The sequence below is a fragment of the Lissotriton vulgaris genome, chromosome 3_1, assembly GCF_964263255.1.
Source record: "Lissotriton vulgaris chromosome 3_1, aLisVul1.2, whole genome shotgun sequence".
NCBI classification, from domain to species: Eukaryota; Metazoa; Chordata; class Amphibia; order Caudata; family Salamandridae; genus Lissotriton; species Lissotriton vulgaris.
This window is the reverse complement of record NC_141689.1, coordinates 1,596,534,056-1,596,557,912: the sequence shown is the minus strand read 5'-3', so window position 1 is coordinate 1,596,557,912 and position 23,857 is coordinate 1,596,534,056.

Sequence of the window (23,857 nt, the reverse complement as noted above, 5' to 3'; positions counted from 1 at the left end):
GCGATGATCTTGCAAGGGGGGGGAGCCAGGTCACACGGCATATCTTCCATCCCAGAGCACCTGGTGGCTCCATTCATCGACCGGACAGGTCCGAAGCGCTTCACGCTGGTATTGAGCCAGCGCTGGCATCATGATGTCAGCTCTGGCCAAGGGAGCACGCCAGGATCTCGGAGCACCGTACAGAGCTTCAAAGCCAAGCAGCCATCTTAGTCGCCGGCTCGGCCCCCCTCCCCTAAAAAAAATGTTTCATATGTAAATCTATACATGACAAAGATACTTTTTTGTCCAACCGCACATGGAAACTTCTGGACCCATAAAGGTTGTTGGGGGTATGTTGGTAATGTGGGAAGATGGTGTGTTACCTGCTGATGTGGGGAGGTGCAGCGTGAAAGGGGTATCTCTCACAGTAAGAACTCCAGTATGTTTTCAGAAATGCCTCGGACAGATGCCAGCTGACGGACTGAATCACAAAATAGCTTTTCAATGCTAATGTAGTGTGACTTATAAACAGTTCGCACCCAGGCTTGCAGAGGAACAACTGCTGCCTGTCCGCTCGACTCACAGACGCAGTACTACTAGCCGTCTGAGTCATTGTGGCTATCCCTGCCCTGTTCCGTCATACGCCACTCCACTCCGATTACGTTCTGACGTTGGCCCCACTTAGCTACCTGTCGCGGGCGTACTCGGTGTTGGTGTGCAGGTCAGTGGTCTAGTTGTCAACATGTCTTGGCCACTCCCTGAGGACAGGTTTGAACACACAGCACACCCATCCGGCACATGCGTCACAGGCCATGTGACTATGCAAATATAATTGATCGACAACGTCGCATCCTTTATTGCCGGTGGTGAATGGATGGCAGACGCTCCATGGGTCTGAATCAAAAAGAGCCCATGAAAGGTTGCGCACCCTGAGCTGTATGCCCGTCATGGGCCCACTACCATGTGGCACTGACTTGATTTGCACAGGGTTAGCGCCACCTGAAGCAGATGTGGCCATCAGGGGCCTTTCACCATGTGGCGGGTACTTGAGTTGCACAGGGTTAGTGCCACCTGAAGATGATGTGGCCCTCAGGGGCCTACTAGCACATGGCGCAGAGTTGAGTTGCACAGCTTAGTGCCACCCAAATCTGAAGTGGCCGTCAGAAGCCTACCACCACATAGACACTCCTGTGGCAGCAGGTAATTATTTGGTCATGGATGCGCAGCGGCAGCAGTCTCTCTCTCTCTCTCTCTCTCTCTCTCTCTCTCTCTCTCTCTCTCTCTCTCTCTCTCTCTCTCACTTCCCTCTCTTCAATCTCTCTCTCATTCTCTTCCTCCCTTTCCTTCTATTCCTCTCACTCTCTTTCCCTTCTCCCTTTCTCACTCCCTTCCTTTCCTTCCCTCTCTTTTTCTCTATGACTTTTTTTTCCTTTTTTCTTTCTCTGTGTCTCACTCCTTTGATATGCGCATTACAAACATCCTTATTTTGTGCTTTATTTTCCAGGTTGTGTCGTTGACATTTATGTTCCCGACGAGAGTCTTCTTCTGCCTTGTTGTTTTGTGTTGAGTTTGTTAAATTTAGTTTATACTCTATATGTAGGGTAACGGAAAAATAAAGTAAAAAATAAAAATTCAATAACGTTTTTGGTTCTTACTTAAGTGCTGTGTGACTCTCTCTTGTTCTTATTACTGTTATTTGGTGGTATCCACCATGCTGGTAAATTCTGGGTTGGTTATCAAGGGAATGCGTGTGATGCCTGCAATTTGCACCAGCTTTTGAATAGTGTGTTAGATTTATCTCAATTTTAGTTGCATTAAAGTGCTGATAATGGGATGCAGAGTCGGCGTTTCCGTGCAAAAAGACACGAGTTGCAACTTTACGATTTATTCTAAATACCTGTATTAAATTGCACTGTAGTAGTGTGTGCATTTACAGTGTACACACAAAACCAATGAAGTAATCTAATTGTATTTATATTGATTGGAACTAGTGGGTCAGGTGCTGGATCTTGATGGGATACACTGCCCAGTTTGTTTATTTTTCTGTACACGAAAAAACCACATCGCAACTTTCACAATGAAAGGCAAAAACTAACCCTGGGCGAAGTACTACGCTACGCTCGCGTAGTTTGCGAAGTGCAGCGGTCATTTTTTGCTTGTTCGCGGTCCTCAATGTCATGTTCGCTACCGCAAGGAAGCAAAATGACATTCTGGTGAGATTCTCAGCGCGGGGAGGTCAGGTTTCTCATTGCGAGTGGTTGCGCAAGCTCGCGACCGCTCGCAATGAGAAACTAAAAGTTTGCGTTGAGAAAGCTGCCGCTCGAGTAAAAATCTACTCGAGCAGCAGAAAACTACAGCTCGCACTGTGCAAGATGCCATTTTCAATGATTGCACAGTGCCGGATGCTTGTCCGCACTGTGCAATCATTGAAAACGCATCTTGCACAGTGCGAACATGCTACTATGCAGCTCGCGTAGTGCTACGTGAAGTTCGCGTAGTGCAAAGTGCACTTCGCGTAGCGCTACTTTGCGAACTATGCCCACCCTTAGCAAAAACTGCGATGCAAAACAAATTCCGTTGATAAGCCGCGTTAGCCCAAGGTAATTTACACCTGCTTTCTGCTGGTGTTCAGCAAGACAACTATCTCCAACATGAAAGGGAACACAGCAAAGACCACACTGGAACACGCACAGGTGCCACAGAGTCAATGAGCATGCTACACGAATACCCATGAGGGCCACAACACTCATCGCAACAACCCCAGGACTGCCAACGCCCCCCGAACCCGCATTGGAGCAAATGTGTCTGTGTGGTCATTGTGTTAGCTTGATGGGCATGGGCCCTGCAACATCACACGGTGCTGTCTTCAGCGGACGTTACCATGTCATCTCAGCATCAGCAGTGAGCCTGGACATGTAGCTACGCATGAATCCTCCTGCATGCTCAAGCGGCATCTGCTGGTCCAACGTACACAGGTCAACGGAGGGGTGTGCCTTTCCGGCAAGGGGAACGGGGTGTCTCACACATGTCCGAGTGCAGGAAGTGCAGTAAGTGTGTCTCTTTGTTCTGGTGTGGCCGCCACAAGGGAAGTAGCAGTCGATGTAGTAAAGTGACATGCACCACCTCCAAATGACAGTGTGACAGTGTGGTTGGAATGCTGCAGCACATGTGCGAATAAATAGGCATTACAATGGTGTGCCGTAGGAGTGCACAGGATACAACAGCGCACAGCACAAGAATGTGGTGGCTCGTGGGAGGGAGGAGCAGCTGTTTGGCAACATAACACACAGTGAACCCGCCCATATGCCACATGCTGGGCATCTCATCTATGATGATCAGGTAGGCAGATATCCCACAATACCCACAACCGGCCTTTGTACTCATGCTGTATGAATGCAGCTAGAGAACTTACTGTAGGCATGAAAGGTTCTTTGTTTCAGCTATCTTGCGAGCATTTGTGTCCTGTGTTCGATTGTGCAAATGTTTGTGTTTGGACAACATTGTGTTGCATTGCGTGCGAGATGTCCCTGCATGTGAGCTTTTGTTCTCCCTTCTCCCTTTCAAGCAGTGTGGTTTACACTTATATTCTAGTTCAGTGGTGTGATGTTGGCGGGTTGTGTGACTTGTACTCCTTGCTGATGTGTTTTATTTTGGCCATTGTTTGCCTGTAGTTGTGTCCCCCACTCCCTGCTTGTTCCTCTTGCTTGTGATGTTGTGTCTGTAATTTTGTTCCTCCACTCATAAATACATGTAAAGAACAAATTAGAATAGTTCCTTGATTCTTTTAAATTGCAAAACTTCTCTCTATTGTTTTTTTTTTAATTTTCCATATTAACATGTTTTTATAATATTCAAGGACACAGAAGTCAGAAGAGCAACATATTCTATCAACGCACTTTCTAGAACATTCTAAAACATGTTCAGGTTAAAAGTTCATCAATTTTTTCAAACATAACGATATTCTTTTGCAATATTTTCTCGAACATTTAACGGCACGTGCAGGTTAAAAGTTCATAATTGTTTTAAGTTCGAACAGTGCCTTACAAATACAGTAGCAATTTGGTTGAGTTGAGCACATTTTATCCTATGATATGTACTCCCCGTTTAAAAGGCGTTTTCTTAACCAATCACAAAGATGCTTTTCCACAAAATGAATGATAACCCTACTTTTAAAAAACAATGCCTATCATCTCCCAATAAGTTATCATTTTGTATGGGAAAAAAAAGATCCCCTTCTTTAAACATATCCCTTATTCCACAAACAGACTGCATGAGCTACAGACATCTATCCATACCTCCCAGCCATATCTTCAAAATGCTAGTGTAGATCTTAGGACATAGCTATTTTTCTGGTGCAAAAGGTATACAGAAAAGAGAAGTATTGACTTAGACCTAGGTTTACAAAATGTAGACATTAAATGGTTTGGACAGAGAGGATTGAAGTGGCACCAATTGTTGCCTTTGGTTAAAACCTGTTTGCATCTCCAACACAATGACCTCATGATTGTGCACTGTGGTGGAAACAACGTAGGCATATTGACTGGGATAGGTTTGGAAATGCTAATGAAGTACACCTTTAGACAATTGATGTTGCTTTTGACTCAAACTGTCTTTGACTATTCCAATATATGCCAAAGACAGAATTGGAAATGGTCCAACCAATTTTGTCCTCAGATTGAAAAATCGAGGAAGAATGTCAACAAAGCTGTGCCTGCATACCTCAGAGACCATAGAATGGGGTCGATCTACAACAACAACATACGTTTTGATATGGCTGATATCTACCGAAGTGATGGAGTGAACTTCACAGATCAAGAAAATCGAGTTTTTCTGAATAACCTGAAGCTGTGCATCCGCACTTATATGTAGCTCCAACTAATAAACACAAAGGCTCTTTTTAGAACCGCCTTTAAATCCCAATATTGGTTCACAGAGTGACAGCTGCGATCCGGCTAGCACAGCGAGACCTGCAGGCCATCGAGTGGGCTCGCAGAGGGAGAGCTGCGGCCCATCAGCTCGACTCGCACAGTGTGAGCTATGGGCCGTCAGCTCGCAAACGCACACCAGCACGTTGGCTCGCAGAGGGAGAGCTCGTATCTAACTCGCAAAAAATGTAAAATGTAAATTGATGCTTGTATAGCGCACTACTCACCCGCAAGGGTCTCAAGGCGCTTGTACGAATACCGCTGTGGAACCCATCCTGGCTTTCCCTGTGAGGCGTCCACTCCTGGGCACCCCCAAGGTGGAGGCCAGGCATCCTTAGCGTTGTGGGGGCCGTTGTGGAGATTAAGCAAGCTATTGCCCAGAGTTGCAGAGTGGGACCCATGGTTAGCGTAGGCACCGAGGCGAGAATGATCAGGTCCGTGGAATTTTTGAGCCCAAGACCCGCCGAGGCGGGGAATTGATTTGAACCCTGGTCCCGAGATACACCTATCACCTAATGGACTGACTCGCACATGTACAGCTAGAGACACCACGGCTCGCAGACGCGTAGCTGCAAGCCGATGGACTGGTACTATTTTATACTTTAGGGTAGTGCAGTAGTGTTTGTGTACTATAGGGAGCTCATGCTGGGTGCTGTATTTTAGGGTTTAACGTAGTGCAGTGGTGTTTGGGTAGTGTAAGAATCATGCTGGAGGTAGTGTTTTAGAGTTTACAACAATTCACTAATGTTTGGGTAGGGTAAGGGGTCATGCTGGGAGTACTGTCTTGGGAATTAGGGTAGTGCAGTGGTGTTTGTGTAGTGTAGGGGGCATGCTGGAAGTAGTGTTTAAGGGTTTACGGCAGTACAGTGGTATTTGGGTAGTGTAGGGGTCATGCTGGGAGTAGTGTTTAAGGGTTTTCTGCAGTGCAGAGGTGTTTGTGTAGTGTAGGCCGTCATGCTGAATGTAGTGTTTTAGGATTTAGGGTACTGCAGTGGTGTTTGGGTAGTGTAGGGGGTCCTGCTAGGGGTAGTGTTTTAGGGTTTACGACAATGCAGTGGTGTTTGCGTAGTGCAGGAGGTTGTGCTGGCTGTGGTATTTTAGGGTTTAGGGTAGTGCAGTGTTGTTTGTGTAGTGTAGGGGGTCCTGCTGGGATTAGTGTTTTAGAGTTTACGAGAATGCAGTGGTGTTTTAGTAGTCTTTGGGTAGTGTAGGGTATCATACCAACAGACTGACTCACAAAGCTCCGAGCCGACAGGCAGACTTCTAAAGGCATGCCCGCGACCTGGTGCTGTGAGAAAAGGCAGCGTGAAAGGCATATCTTACACAGACACAGATGCTAGTGTTGCCTCGCACAGGTAAATCTGCGGACCCGATGGCTTCCACACAGATAGAAGCTAGCTGACGGAGTAAATCGCTGCCAACACTTCCTGGTTTCAATCATTCACAGCCAATAAGCTGCAAGCTGGTGCTTGTAACCCCTCAGCCAATGACATGTCGGAATTCTCAAATATCGATATCTGTAAAATTTTATATTTCTCAAAAACTACTGAACGGATTTACACCATTTAAACAAAAGCATGCTTTCTGGACCATCACCTTTCTCCCTGCCAAATTTGGCGTAATTCTGTTTGGCAGTTTCACCTGTAGTCTTCTGAAAATGTTTGTATGGAAATTGCATGGACATCACGCACTGGAAGTCTCGGGACGATATGCGTCATCGCCACAGTTGCACAGGCCGATGCAACCGCTCATTGTGGTAAAACTTCTCTTGTGAATACCACATAAGTGGAGTTGGTTTCTTAATGATGCCTCAGATGTTTATTAATGTTTTGTTATCCTATGAATGCAATGATACTCCTGCCTTCGTAGCCGAACACTCCGACTAACGCGACTGGCCAAAGAGGGTTATAGGCGGCTTACTGTGTACTCCCCTGCCCCCACAATACATCTAACTTCCACATTTGTGTTGTTGCTATGCAGGCCAGAACATGGTTGTAGGCAATAAGCGGAGATGTATAACTAAATTTGGTTTTAAATAAAGGTTTTTGAAACTTGAAAAAAAATACATATAAATGTTAAAAAAAAAAAAGGACATTGCATTGAGAAAACACGTTTTAGGACCCTTTTTTTTCTCAGCCCCTCCTAGACCGTTCACCCCAAAACTTTCAATATAGGAGCTAATCAAAAACAGAGAAACTTTTTGAATAAGTTCATAAAGATTTGTCAAACGACGCCAAAGTTACAAGCACATAGAAGACTCCAGGAGGCGGTCAGCGCAACCCCCCTCCCAACAAAAGTGAAGCCCCGGGGCTGCGCGGACCCCAGCGGACCCCCACAACCCCTGCAAGCCCCTGCTATTAATTTTTAATAAATACCCTCAGAACCTAGACCACCCAAGGGCTCATTAAAATAAAATGCGAGAACCTGCGACCCAGCGTGAATTTTTGATGATCTTTAATTTTTTTATGATTTTGTGGGCCTTGGGGGTCTTTCTGGGACCCCCTGAGCAGCTCTAGTCGGTCAGGGTTTTTCTAGCCTGCCCCCTTCTCTTGTTTTATACCTTTGTTTCTCCATTTTTGAGTGACTCGCTACTACCGAGCTACAAGATGGCTGCCAACACTTCCTGGTGTGGAGTGCTAGCAGCCAATCACAGTGAAGCTCACGCACGCGACTTGGGTTCCGCCCAGATATTGAAAATTTTTCATTTTTTATTTCTCAGGTGACTGCTTTTTAAATAAAGCAGTTTTTTCTTAATGCAGACCATTTTCCTCAAAGGAAAATAGGATGCATTTAAAAAAGAAAATGTAAACATTTCTGTTCTTAAAAAATATTTTCGCACACACTCACAAAGGAGAAGGGTTCCCATTGGGACCCTTTTCTTTTTGTAAGTGGCTTACCACCTACTTGAAATAGGTGGTAATCTGCCAGAGGTTTGCGACCGCAATTGCAGTCTCAAAATAATCATACATTTAAGTGAGACTCTCTATTAGGAAGGGACGCCCTTGGATCGCTCCTTCTTAATAGTGAGTTGCAAACTCTATTTTGAGTGTCAGTAATAGGGTACCGACTTGCAAAATAGGGTTTGTACATGGGGCAGACCAATTTTGCAGGCACAAACAGGCCAATTTCCATTTGTGACTGCAAAATATGGTCGTTCATCTGGCCCCCAAGGCTTTTACAGTAGCTATCAACTGGCATTAACCGTGCATATTCACAAAACTGTGGGGCATATTATCAAGGGGGTTTATCTCTGCTTTTTTGGCTTTAAAAGCCAAGAAAGCTGAGATAAAATTATCTCCCTATTACCTAGCTGTCGCTAACACCAGTTAGCAACAGCTAGTAGGAGATAACGACCATCTTGGGCCCCGTTTTGCATGTCAGTGATATTTATCACTAATGACATGCAAAGTGGGCGTGCCAAGAGGTTAGCGACTGGAAACAGTCGCTAACATCGCTATCTCCTATTACCACCTTTTGGAGATGTTCGCGCTAAGCGCGAATATCTCCAAAAGCTAACACCTGCCCTGAGCAGTTCTTAGCCATGTTATCCAATGAGAGGTGGATAACATGGCTAAGAGCATTAGCTCGGTAATGCATGAATATCGCTGACTTTTCAGCGATATTCATGCATTTCGGCCGATTTTTATCGCTTAGGAGATAAACCTTGATAATAGCAAGGCTCCTAAGTGATAAAAATCGCCGCAGCTATGCGATAAAAAAATTGCCGCTAAGACAACATAGCGATAATTATCGCTAGTTGTTGGTAATATGCCCCAAGGCATTTATGAACAGCTGATGTCGACTGATTCTTTATTTAAAGGCTGGAGCTGGCTGACCCAGTAGCACAAGCTGTATTTTGTCCTGAGGGTGGAAGCAAATTTTGAATGTCGTTCAATCAAACCAGTGGTAGAAAAGACCTGATCCAAAGCTTCTCCGGGTATGTACATAAACATATGTCCTATTTGCAGAATTTTGTGATCACAAGAGACTGACAGGTGGCTAAAACTGTTGGGCCAGGCCAAAAAGGCATCTTTTCTTCTTAAGAAAGGGAGCAGTCTGTTCATTTGCTTGTATGCAACAATAATGTGAAAAGAGCCAGCAGTACTTGAAATAGAACAGGCAGCCAAAGAAAACCAACTAAAATTAAATAAGACAGAAAAAAATGAAAAAAAGTAATTTCAAAGTGTCTTGAGAGTAAATCTCCAGACGAAGGGCTATTAAAATACCAAATCCTACCAATAATCAAATAAGTAATGAAAACAAATTGTACTTTAGTGCACCATTAGTTCTAGTGAAGTAGACTTGACATCAATACCTTCACAATCATATCTGTGCTAAATTGACTATTCAATTTGTTTGAGTTAAATAACTTTGATCTACACTGGGAAAGGTTGAAATCGTGTGATGGCCACCCTCTAGAGACTATTGATTTCAGTGTTGATCCGCCTTCTAATCATTGAACATAAAAATGATACTTTATGTTCCCCTAATGCAGCTTATTCGGGTTTTTTTTCTAATGGGTTGATCTCAGAAAATAGCTGCTGAGACGGTTTTTTCATTTGCAACGGAGACCTTTTAACAGATTAGAAGAGCAAATCAATTCAAGCCTATTAATCACAGTGCCGAGAGCTGGGATAATGTTCTCGCATCATAGGAAGACGAAGAAAGATTTTTTTTAAGTCTTTTCAGAAGATAGTGCTTTTGAAAAATATGATTTAACCGCAGGGAGATATATTTGAACTCCTAGTTAAGAGAGGAGAATGAGCAGGGAGAGACCCCGGTGTTGTCTTGACTGGAGACGACCCATGATTGTAACGTCCGTTCCTGACGTAGGCGTTTTGGTCGTTCTCATTCTCAAGCACATGAACCTGTGAGGTCATCACACTCCGGCGTCACGCCAGTCGGAGTGTGACCTCACAGTGCATGCCCACAGAAGGCGTTAGGGTTTCCACCCTCGCTATGGTTTATACATGAATGACGGGTATTTTAGTGTTTCTGCCGGTACAAAAATTTGGAAAATAACTTATAGCTGGTACTTTTTCCAATTACCAGTACATACTTCATGCAGAAAATATATGAAGTAAACGCATTAACATCCTTCAGCTCCCCTTAATGACTGGTGACTGATAATAAATATATACTCAGACAGAAAAAACATTTTAAAAATGAATACAGACTATTTCATTTAAAGTTCTACTCAAGAATCATGTCAGGGCCTTTGCGAAATCTTAAAACGGGAACAGATGGCCGGTATTTTTCTCTGGGAAAGGTGTCAACCCTACCAAGGCGCTCGTGATCTGTAGCGACTCTACTGAAAGGAAGTATGCTTGAAACCATTATGAATACCACAGCACTACTTATGTGTAACTACTCAATTAACAATCTCCTGGATTTTAAAATCCCGGAACCTCCTCCCACTTTATTTGAAAATAGCTTACTTTCAGATGAGCCTTAATATCATAGATATACTATACCTTTAATTAAATTCTTGTTTAACCAGAAGTGGGAAAAGGTCAAAGGATGCAACTAAATTAAAATTAGGGCAAGATATCCATGCGTGGAGGGACCGGAGAGGCTGCCTGCTGCCACCATACAAGATGGCTCTCACCTCCCTACCTGCTTCCTTGGATCTCATGGACTGAGAGTCACATCGCATCTCACAAAGAAAGATAAACGAACACACGAAAGTGAATAATAATAAGCTACAAGAGAGACACTTTTGAAGCAGGAAGAGAGATGAAAGTCTCAGCCATGAAAGGTACTACAATCAGTGGTCGAAGTGCATTAAAAAAGTATGGGAACTGTGATGCTGCGAGTAATTGGGGCGGGGTGATGAGCATAAGGGCGTAGTCCAAGGCGTGGCTAAAAAAACGAAATATTCTGTAACTTTTTTGGGTCTTTCACCTGCAGCTAACTACATATAAAATATAAAGCACAGCTTAAATTAAAATTAAATGCAAGTTATGTTAATCATTGGGAAACCCACTATCGTATATTATGACACCTCTATTAAATAATGCACTGCACCAGAGAGAAACAGAACTGAATCCTGGTTTGTGCGGAGGAGTATAGTGACTTTAGTACTGTGACAGAAAGCACTGTGAACATGTAGGTCATTATTTTAAAATTGTATTGCATACAGTATAAGATAGGCTGCTATAAAATGAGTAAAAGGGTTTAAGATAAAAAAGTGCATCCAAAATGTAGATTTTAGTAATACTCAGACTGTACATAGTGCAGTTTTTTTATTAGAACTTTACTTCAAAGCACACATTTCACAGCTCAGCTGGTAACTGCCTTGCAACACCACTCAAAAAGAATAAATCTATTTAATCAAGAATCTTCACGTTGTTCCATCAATTAAAGTCAGTACCAGCTCCCAAGTGCTCTTTACATTTCCAGATAGACCTGTTGTGCACATTTACATTTCTTTGAGGCAAGCAGGCACCCTGGGACGAAGGCTTGTATAGTTGTCTGTGGCTCCCTTAGTTTCAGAGCGCAAGTGATTTACTGCCTTGCACTTCAGTTGAAGCCTTTTAACTTTGGGAATGAACAGTCCTGAGACTATAGTTTTTTCACCAGAAATGGGGGTACTGGTTTTCTAAAGGTAAAAAGGTATGGGCATGTCAGGCCCATCAGATCCGCCCCAACTTCGACCACTGATTGCAATTATAAAGAAGCCAGAATGTGAACCAGAGAAGTTAACAATTCCTTTTTATTGACTTCTTTCCAGAGGCACCCACGTAGCAGAAAAACGTCCATAATCTACTGATTAGAGAGAAGGAAGGCGGCATGGGGCATGATGTGAAACATTGTTATTATCACTGATGGGTCCACCTTGTGATCCTATTCTGCACCCGTGCACAGGTACAGAAGAGGGCTCTGATCATGTTTTCACATAAATTACGTTATCTTCAGAACATACACTAAGGGGCCTATTCGCAAAGACTTTTTGGAGTATATAAAGTAGTACTCCTATAGTAGCCTTTTACATGCCTCATTGAAATTGTCCAAACATTTCTGTAATGTGAATAAAGTGTGAATATTCAGGTAGGATGAATGCAAATAAAAAGGACAGTGCGCTCTTTGTACTTTTACTAATAGGGATTGGACGTTCCAAGTCTGATTCACAGAGGCATGAAAGAATGTGTAAAAGAGAACTTCTTACAGTGCTTAATTTGAGCTGGTGGTTTCCGGTGCTCAGTACCAGTAATTTTCATGAGCACCAGTTAAGGACACATTCATGTATGGGGAGATTAAGTGATTTGCCCAGAATCACAGGATGTTGGGACTACGCCGAGACTCGAACCGGGGGGGCATATTATCAAGAAAGGGCCTTAAATTCTCGTCGCTTTTATCGGCAGGAAACTGCCGATAAAGCGGCGATAATGGGCATTCCAATCGAAGCCCATGTTAGATGTGACAACATATAACATGGGCTTGGATTGGAATTCCATAGAGCATATTATCAAGCCCATTATCGCCGCTTTATCTGCAGTTTCCCGCCGATAAAAGCGGCGATAATGTAAGGCCCTTTCTTGATAATATCCCCCCTGGTTCCCTAACTTTGAAGTTCGCAGCTCCGGCCATTATGCCACATCCTCCCCACTTTCATGGTTAGTAGTTGGTTCTGTTTTAGGTGGCGCTAACAGGAGAAACGGGCTGATGCAAGCTGCCTCCTGACGAGAGCCCTAGCACTTTTTTTCTTACAAATGAACCACTGCTTCAGGGCTACTTCCAATGCTCACAAATGCGTTTGTGAATCAGCCCCTCATTGTGGAGCTCTGCAAGTTAGTGTGTGAGCTGAAGAACACAGCTTGTCGCAGCTTGTTTTTAAGCTCATGCAGTTACCATGTTAGGCATAAGAACAGTACCACATACTTTTCCCCGTGTGTGTATTATGTCTGGACAGTATTTTAGTCAAGCAAATTACATTCTCACAGGGAAGCCTGTGCTACTACTCTCCATACTGTCATGTGCCATATTCCAGCAGGGAACCCCTGCCATCTGCTGTGCTGTAGTCTGCATCAAATTGAAGAGTACACTTTACTTCAGTCCAATCCGTTATTCTAGCAGTGTGCAATGATAGAAATCACTAAACAGCTGTATAGGTATGAACCATAAATCGGTACCAAACTTAATTTTGAGAAGTGTTGTTCTGCTTTTATCCACCGCCTATGAATTAAAGTTTCTCTTTGCAATAGTAGGGGCATAGTTAGTGGTTGTCTGTCAATATGTGCTTGTACTGCATCACGTGTAGTTTCAGGTTGATAAGTGAACCCTTGTCTGACATGATTTACAGGCACTTATCTAATATTAAAGGATGCAGCAAAGGATAATAGGAATCCCCACCATATCTGCCCTCCTCTTGTTGGTGCCATGAGGGAATGAAAAAGAACAACGGGCGTTCGGGCATGAAAGAAGGGCCAGGGCCCTGTTATTCACCCTTGTACCACCAGGGCTGCTCTGACCTGCAGGAACAATAGCATCAACATATGGCACTTCAAACATCCCTGCCCTGCCGATGCAGTGCTGCGAATTCCTCCACTCTCCTCAGCTCAATATTACACTCAAAGGTAGTTATTGTGCTGGAAGGTAATTCTTCCAGAACAAAAACTGTCCAGACCACAATGTACGCACCTTTTCGCTATGGGGGTGGATGTGTTATGTGGCATTAGGCCAGGGGCGGCCTTAGGCATGTGAAAGCTGTGCACATGCACAGGATCACCAAACCCCAGGGACCACCACGCCAATATATATCCTCAATATATTCTCTGCAGATGGATACATATTTGCGTGGCAGCCCCTGGCAGGGATTTGGCGGCCTCTGGCTTTGTTCCACTTCCAAACACACTGACCCCCCCCCTCTTCACTGACCTCCGGCGCCACCCTGCCCGGACCCCCTCTTCCGGGGCCCCTACCTATGCTCCCTGCCCAGGGCCGCTATGAGCCTAGAGCCACCCCTGATTAGGCAGTGCAAAGTATGCCTACGCACGGAGCGCAAAACTGCGCAACTTCTTTAAAAATATGGCTCTTTTCTGTTCTCATAGGTGGTGCAACGCAGTTCAGCGCATTGGTTTTTTGCCCAAGAGGGCTCCACTTGTTAGTAATTCTGGCACTACATGCATACCTAGTCCCAGTCCTAGAATATGCTATGAGTCTAGCTGAAGAGTTCTATTACAGCATTTTCATCTCACAGCTTCTCCTGGTTTTTTTTTTCAATGCATGGTAGCAGACCTATTTTCTAGGGACTTTACAATGCCATCCTGCAGTGATCGGTCTCTCACCTTAAGATCATGTATTTTTTTTCTTTTTTTCTTTATCTTCCACTACTAACCCATGGGATTAATATGATATAATCATACATTGCAGCTCACAATTCCTTTATTGAAAACCTGTGTCTAATTGTGAAATGACAATGCTGTGGGAGCTATGTAATTGTGAATATATATTACAATGGGGTAGTACATTCAATATGCATGCAGCAGCAGAGCCAGAACATAGTGGGAAGGCAGGTAATGGAGAAAATTATAACTGCTGTCTACACAATGAAAAACAGAACTGCTTTTTCAATTTTTATCTGTGGGTGATTTCCTGAGATTAACAGTCAATAGCAGAAATGAGTCATTCATGGCAGCATGTTTATTGTTAGGTTTGGTGTGTATGGCACTTGCATCATTGCAGGCAAACAGGTTTTACCCAACGCTTATTTTAGGTGGCATTAGTTCAACCTCCTTCAGCCATAGGTTTCTTTTGCTCTGGAACCTTCACCCATGGGCTTCAGACATTGTCAATCACATTTTGGAGTATTTTATGCTGAACATTATTCTATTGACTGTTTTGACGTGTGCTCCGCTGTATTTTATAGATAGTGAGTGGTCTGGATGCATTGGGGCGCAATCATGGATAAATGCATATGAAAGAAAGTATATTTCAGAATTGAGAGTATTTCTTTTTTTCTATAACATCCATTTATTATATGTTTCTGTCTGCTCTCGCTTCACAGTCCACAAACACGCATTGAGAAAAGGACAAAACGGCAATGGAATATAGTACAAACAAAAAACCTACTGGCGTTTTGCCAGTACTTGCCTGCAGTGCTATAGTTCATTACATAAAAGCAAGAATCTTTCTGCATGTTCCCACACATTATGAACTCTGGAAACATTTGAAATTACCAAATTAAACTGTATACATTTTTGCAACAAGTTAGCTGAATATTGATGTTTTTAATTTTACAGTACAGGTACTGCATCATTTCCCACATAATGCAAACTATACTCATTCTTGTCACTGTGCAATAAATTATGATTTTACGTTTTTGGGGGAATTGTAATGGTGCGACCACGTATTATAAGAAATAAATGACTCTCTCATGTACGTTAGAAGGCTGTTGCAAGTCACATTGCTAATTCATGACCTTAATATGGAACTCGGGGGCATATTATCAAGGGGGTTTATCTCTGCTTTTTTGGCTTTAAAAGCCAAGAAAGCGGAGATAAAATTATCTCCCTATTACCAAGCTGTCGCTAACACCAGTTAGTGACAGCTAATAGGAGATAGCGACCATCTTGGGCCCCGCTTTGCATGTCAGTGATATTTATCACTAATGACATGCAAAGTGGGCGTGCCAAGATGTTAGCGACTGGAAACGGTCCCTAACATCGCTATCTCCTATTACCAACTTTTGGAGATATTCGTGCTAAGCGAGAATATCTCCAAAAGCTAACACCTGCCCTGAGCAGTTCTTAGCCATGTTATCCAATGGGAGGTGGATAACATGGCTAAGAGCATTTGCTCGATAATGCATGAATATCGCTGACTTTTCAGCGATATTCATGCATTGCGGCCGTTTTTTATTGCATTTGCGATAAACCTTCCTAATAGCAAGGTTTATCTGCGATAAAAATCGCCGATGTGCGGCGATAATTTTTGTCTCTAAACAAGTTAGAGACAAACATTATCGCTAGTTGTTGGTAATATGCCCCTCAGTCTCAACATTGTTCCACTATATGCTAACCGAACTCCTCAGTGATTTGCAGTATTCGTAAAATGTTTAGGCGGGTGCTTTGTACAACATATTCTTCATGCTCGCTATATAGAGTGCTACAGTGAGTGCAGAGGTTGTAGCTGAACAGGGTGCTCTTACTGTGACTCAATGTGAATTAGTCAATATCCTTAAAATGTTTTTTCCTTTCCACTGTCTAAAATTATTCATACTCAAACTTCCAATCATTAGGCTAGTTTTGGAATCAGGTGACTTTCCAAGATCCTTGAAGAGGCCTGTGGTTCACAGATCAACCTTCTGGACATATCAGCTCCCTTCATAACCTTTGAGCACAGGCTTGGTGAGGACTGCTTGATGATGGTACTGAGAATCAATGACCATCTCATGAATCAGCAAGTTTTTGTTTATCTTTCTTCCTGGACAATCACCTGTTAAACTCGAGACGTTCCACTACAATGCTTCCAAGGCCATCTGTAGTGTTCTCCAAAAAACCTGCTCAGGCTGATGTTCATGATGCTTCTCAGACTGTTCTAAAGGGACAGTTGTTTTCTCCCCTTCCAAGATGATAGATTTATTGTTATTTCTCTTAGAAAACGTGGATCTCAGTCGTGCTGCCTTTTTTAGGTTTCTAAATAAAACAAATGTAATTAGAAAATAGCATAAGAGAAATTACGTTAATTCGGTGAGGATTAAGGACAGGGTCAGGTTCAGGTTTAGCTGCGGTTGGATGAATAGGATAAGGCTAAAAGTAAAATGAAGGGAAAGATAAACATAAAAATCAGACAATACTTAGTCTGGCACATTTTAGAGACTGGGACGTACTCCAGGGCTTGGATACATGATTTCTCTGAATGTGCACTGGACAGCAAGTTGTACATTTAAAAAGAACTGCTGCAGCAGAAACATCATTTATGCTGCTATGCCTTTTCCCCTCAAGTGCTGGAACCTCATCGAACCCCATTGTTCATGACGAGCTCAGCTCCTCATAAGCACAGCTCCAGTGTGCCTCATGACGAGCTGAGCTCGTCATGAGCAGCGAAGGGGTTTAAGGTCAACAAAACTAAACATGCAACAAAACAGTAGGTGAAATCATTTAATTGGATTAGTGTTTTTTTTCTTGTGCTGTATAGAAAGCTGGTGTGCTGCCTCATGTCTCATTGCTGTACTGAGACTGTGTGCTTGACTTGGGACATTTCAGATCAATCATTGCAAATGGTCATGAAGTAGCATAGCAGCTTATATCAACCACTTGAGGTACTTCATTTAAAGGGGAGATCTAGTGAAATACTGGATAATCTGCAGGGGTTGCTCGAATTACTACAAATAGAGTATACCTCTGTAATGAAAGAGTGGATGTGTGTGTAGTAATCCTGATGATGTGTCTATGGTTTTAAGGCTTACCCAAAGGACATAATTATCAGACATTTCTAGAATAATGAATAACATAGGAAGTGGATCAAAAGGTTTTTACAGACAATGAACCTGTACTGTGCTAAACTTGTCCATGAGTTTAATGAGTCTCAATTCGCCTAACAATTGCCAGATGTTATGTTTGTGTTCAGATTGTAATACTATGTTGAAGAAATAAGGAATGTGGGGGCATATTATCAAGGGGGGTGATAGGCAATTTTTGCCGCTTTAGCGGCCGTTTTTGGCTGCTAAGAGGCGATAATACTATCGCCCTATTAGCAAGCTGTCGCTAACAGCAGTTAGCAACAGCTTGTAGGCGATAGCGAGCAGTTTGGGGCTCGCTTTGCATGTCAGCGATATTTATCGCTAATGACATGCAAATTGGGCTTACCCCACCTGTTAGCGACTGAAAGCAGTCGCTAACATCGCTATCGCCTATTAGCAACACAGGCGTAGCGATGGAAATATTCGCGCTAAGTGCGAATATCTCCAAAAACTAACACCTGCTCAGACCAGTTCTTAGCCATTATATCCAATGGGAGGTGGATATAATGGCTAAGACCCTGTTAGCGATAATGCTGAGAATACAGCGATATTCACGGATTTTTCCACTATCACCGGTAATTTTATCGCTTTTGAGATAAACATTGCTAATAGCACGTTATCTCAGCGATAAAATCCCGTGATGCGCGGCGATAAAAAAATTTCCGCTAACCCTACTTAGCGATAAATATCGCTATTTGTTGATAATATGCCCCGTAGTTCCTTGAGTATACTTTGTGCACAGCGCCCATCATTTTGTATTTAATTCTGTTCCTGGTGGCAGTCCAGAGTTCATTGCTGGAGTTAGATGGCCCGATTTCTTCAAACTCAACCAAATTTCATGTAAAAAATTGTGAATTTTTTGACGTTGTTGTAAATATTTTTGTGGCTGGCTAACGTAAACAATGTTTCAATAGTTCAAGTTCTACAGGGGGCAACATCTAATAACAGAAATACCTTGCGAGGAAGTTGATTATAAAAGTGACACCTTTTGTGAATCATTTTGCATGAGGGACAAACTGCATTTCCAAGGTAAATCCAAGTCCGAGACTTTCTATGTTCTGCGTATGGGTTGAAGCGACACCAAGGCATTCAAACTAGAAAAATCAAAGATTTTTGTGTTTGGCCGTACTTCGTCATCACTTTTTTCTCAGAGGGCAAGAGTCACAAAGAAGTTAGAAAAATAATTCCCAAATTATTCACATTTGAAGTAAATATTGGATTTTTGGAAATTTATAACTATTTTTATAAGTATTCCTAGAAATGTTTGACTGTCACAGCTTCTTGTACTACTGGAAATTGTCTGAGAATTCCATGTAATCATAATTATTTTTTGATTGTGTGAATATCACTGGGGAAGCACCAATATGCTTTCTTATCCTCCACGGTGAAAATATTTTTCATTCATGGTGAATCCAAAACAACATACGGATGTGATATTATATGTGAGTAAATAGCTTTATGAAGAAAATATGTCCACAATTTCAACGGCGGAATCCTAGCTCTGCAACTCACGCTAGTTCCAACAAATCCTGCTCCTGCGCAATGCTCCCAAGCGCCAGCAGTTGCGTGACGCCTCGGTGCTCAGGATCCAAACAATTTACTACAAGTGGGGGTGCGCCAAGCAATGAAGTCCAGTAGACTGCAGGTAGTATCAAAAAATCTTTTATTTTATTTTGGTTATTTGATATGGAATTTCTATGGTAAGCAACGCTCAGCCAACGGGTTTCAATCCCTCAAGGGGAACTTCATCAGGGTTGAAAATGACATGTAAAAGGATACAAATCAAAACATGGACACAAACCAATACCAACCAAAATTGTGTTACAAAAACGGCACAAGACTCAAACACAAACCCACATATATTATAATGGAGAGGTTGCACACATGACAAATACACACATTTAGAAATTGGACGATTATTACCGTATGACTTCAAGCTTAAAAACACATTAATATGTACAGGTTAAAAAACAAAGCAAAAGACATGTAATATTGAAACATGGCACCACAAAATACACCCATTACGTGAGTGAGGTAATTAAATTCATATGTATGCATCAAGTCACATACATGAAAGTCATACTGCAGAGGCAGGGCACACCGTATCTCCAGGAACGAGAGGGGGATAGATTTTTCACAGTGACAACTGTTCAAGTTCGTTCAAAGTACTTTATTCGGTTAAAAATTAATAACCATAAAAGCATACAAAGTACAAAATTAATTTACATTAAAATATTACACAAAGTAAAAAATGTAGATCAGTTTTCCTTGCGATCAAACAATAAACAGTCAACACCTCCTTGAATAGTTACAAGTTAAAGGAAAAAGCAATTAAAAAACGAAAGTTAAGGTTCGTTACATTTTGGCAAAGCGATACTGCACATCATACAAAAAGAATAATAACTGTGCATTAATGATTACTGATTGGGGCAATGTCCTTGTCCTATCGGATCACCATATCTAAGCCAGGAAGTAGGTTTTGGTGATTATATGTGGGTATCTGCTGGTAGCTGATCGATACATGGCCCCTCCTGTCCACCCAGTAGTTTTCCTCTGCACTTCATCTTGTGGTTGGAAAATACGCAGTTCTGGGGTAGAAATCGCACATTTCCCGTGTTGCTATTGGCCCATCTCCTCTTTGTGGCTCCCAGCTATGCAGATATGGGACGACCTGGTTATCCCTGAACAATTACCAGGTCTCCGGCTATGGTCTTGGGTTGGGAACCTATCCACCCTACCCTTCTCACATTTAGAATTCTTCTGTCGATATTAAATGGAAGGGGTCTGTTCTTCATCAATCAAAACTGTACTTTGTTTTTAAGGTCCTGGTGACCTTCAATTTTTCCGATAGTGAGCTCAGGCACTCCCGAGAGGACACACACATATGGTGCTGCCTCCAGTGGTAAGTTTATACATTTGTTAATTTCAGCTAACCCCTCACAACTCATTCTTACTTTGTTCGACCCTGCTCTGGGAGCAGAGCTAGGGGCCATTGTCAATATTTGGGTACCTCCTTGCTTTTAAAAACTAATGGTACGGGATCCAGTAGCTGGCTCTGGGCAATGTTGCTGTTTACAGTGGTGTCAAGCTTATTTGAGGGAACTATGCTCTGGGATTGGTTGTTTGGCTTGGTATTTTCATCTATTTTTAAAAGCTTTTCCCCAATTCTCTCTATCCTCTCAATAAGCGGGGATAGTAGGGTTTTGACCAGTTCTTCTAGATGGACCAGCAAAATAGAAGGTAAGAGGGATACAGGGGTTTCCGGTGTTTGACGTGCTTTGGGTGTCTCGAGGGTGGTAATGTCAATAATAAGCATGGGCGGAAAATCCGTTACGCTCGCGGATTTTGCGGATTTTCGGTAAATTCGCAATCCGCGAGATTCGCGAATTTCCCGCAAAATCCGCAAATTCGCACGCAGCGGATTTTTTTTCTTTGCGGTGTAAGTTCGCAATTGCGAACATGTAGGTGCGGCGGGCAGCAACAATCTTGCACTCGCGAAATTACAAAAATTGCAATTCTGCACAAGAAATCTACTAGCAAGCAGCATAGACCTTCTGAAAATGATTATTTTTATGAGAATAACTCCTCAGGTTGACATTTGCCTGCACTTTTTTAGATTTGAGGCCTTTTGATTTTCTTTGGATAACTTTTGGATTAGAAATCAACTTTCTCATATAAGCTTGGTGGGGCAGTAAAGTTGCTGTAATGCTGCTCTGCAGAAAAACGAGTTTTGCAAAAGTGAAAGCAGGTTCAAAAGTTCAAACTCATCATTAGTAACCTTCCCTGTAGTGCTTCCTGACAAGGGCCCCTCCAGAGTTCAGTTGCTAGTTGCAACAATTGTATGACCCTGCTCTGACCCTCACAGCAGGCTCATAGAATAGCTACAAGTAGGCCACAAAGATCCTGGGAAAAAAAATTGCACTGCAACAGAAAGCAAATTACGGATAAGGATGCAGGTGCCAGACTGGAATTTTAAAACAGTGACACATTAATAAATCAACCCCAAATTAATTCATGTCAGTTGAAGCAGGCAGGTGTGCTTGCTTTTCCCCCCCATAATATACAGTGATGATGAACCAGAGGGTGGCATAAGGCATTGATGTACCGGAGGGTGGCATGGGTAAAACAGAGGGTGGCAGGGGTGAAACAGAGGGTGCTGGGAACCTATGATGATGAACCAGACGTAGAAAGAACATAATCGTGACCGTTGCGAGCCGACATGTAAGTTCGCGATTGCGAACTGTTACAAAACCCTCGCAAACTGTCAGAAATCCTTGCGAACTGGCAGAAATCCTTGCGAACACACAAAAAAAAATCCGCAAATTCGTGAGAATTCGCGGATTTTGCGGATTGCGAGTTCGCAAATTCGCAAAATTCGCGAACGCCAGATTCGCAAAATTCGCCCATGCTTAGTCAATAACCGGAGGGGGGCTTGAGTTTATTTTTTGGTATTTCGCTGGTTTCCCATTATGTTCCATACTTTTACGTTTTTTGCTCTGGGAAGAGACCTCGGGATGTGCTGTCGCTTGAATGGTAGATTTATCTGTTAGTGCGATAGGAGTTTCCAGGGGACTTTTATTGGGTTGATACGATTTCCTAGGCTCGGGGCTTCCAATACCAGTAGGGCACGTTGGGGGACCAGCTTGTTCAATTCCCTGCTCTCTAGGAATGTACCTAGTATTGCAAATTGCATTAAGTTCCCTAAGTAGTAAAGAGTTTGGTGAATCGGTGGTAATAAAAGGGGATCGTACACAGCATGTGGTATCATTAGGAAGGCTGTGTTCTATTGTCTCAATGGCTGATGTTACCCTTGTTATATACCGGTCCAGTGTCCCCTTGAGTGACCCTCCCTGAGAAGAAGATTGTTTGGGGGGCCCTTTAAGGGTCATGGTGCAACTAGCTTATAACCCAAAAGCACACACCTATGTATGGGACCAGTGGGTATCTTAATCCTCAATGGGGCTACTTGGAGAGGTTAAAGATGTTCGTTGACAGCCTCCAGATGATTAGTCTCTAGACGAGCATACCTTAGTTCATTACGATAGTCCCCGAAGACCAGGATGGGTGTTCCGACCCAACCTCTTCTGGCCTCTTAGCCCGGCGTCCCGCTCGCGTCCCGTGAGGGAGGACTGTCTGTAATTTTATGTGCCTCCAGGTGCTGTACTGTGGTCACGTTGTTCCCGTGGGCTGCTGGGGATTGTAGTCCCCTGTCCTGCACTCCATGCTGCCGGCGCTTCCCCAGGTGGAGATGGGAGCGGGCAGCGGGAGGCAGGCTGCGACCCCAGCAAGTGAAAGGTCGATAAGGTCAGCAACTCTCCACCCGGGCTCCCCAGCGGCAGTGGCAACAGGCAAGTAAAAAAAACGCTCCCCGTAATAAGTAGCAACTGGGCAGAAGTAAACCAGCAGTGGAGACCCCCAGCGCATCAAATGCATGTGTTTGTGGTGCAGTAGCGCGCAAAGCCAGGACACAGTCGTTACAATCACAGCTGACAAGGAATCATCCAGCGTGGCCCTTCAATGGTGTTCCTGCAGACCCGTCGGTGTGTGCGGGGCACCCCACAACTTACCAGTAGCCTCACAGGGTGCAGCAGCGAGTCATCGTCTTCCGTGGCCTTCTGCCTCCATCTTGCCACTTCACTGTCTGGCAGCCGGCACCGCCTCCACCCCCGACACACAGCGCTCACCAGCCCGCACCTTCACTGACTGCACGAGCGGTTGCGGGGCCGCCAGCCATCACCTCCCGGGTGGTGTAATCCAATCTACAGCAGCCTCGAGCACGTCTATTGCCCCATCCGGCCGTGCCATGCTGAATCGCAGCTCTCGGAAAAAACAGCAAGAACCCTCCAGCAAATCAACATCGGGTCCCCTCACAGTTGATCCGTCGGTGCCACAGGCGCTCCGCTGTGTCCCAGATCACTTTGGTAAGATTACAGCCCCCGTTCAATCAGGATATTGGGCAAAATGTTGGGGCTCGGAGCGGAGCTCGTTCAAGCAGCGTCCACCATACTCGGCAGTGACAACTGGCAATTTGCCAAGTGTAGATCTTCATTATAATATACGTGTGTTTGTGTTTGAGTCTTGTGCCACTGGATGACCGTGATGAGAGATTTAATTTCGGGGACCCCGTAAGTCCAATGTTAAACTTTTGCATTAAGTTTAGACTAGCATTTGTACAGATATTTCACTTTTGAGGTTTCTTTTTGTTTGAGGCACTAGTAGGAGGTTTTACATATATTTTTAAACATATAATTCTTAAATAAATTGTCTCTTTCACAAAGTACAGAGCATGTTGGCATGCTTAGATACACTGCATGCCGGTTGGTGGGAGTTCCTGGTTGCACATATGATCTACTTTGGCATGTGACATATGGTTTCTTGGTTTCTTTCGTACTTTATCTAATTTGCACATAGCGCACACCTTTTTTCTACCAGCATGGTTTCTCACTCACTAAGAATGTTCTGTATTAGTGCTAACTGGTATAGTGCATGA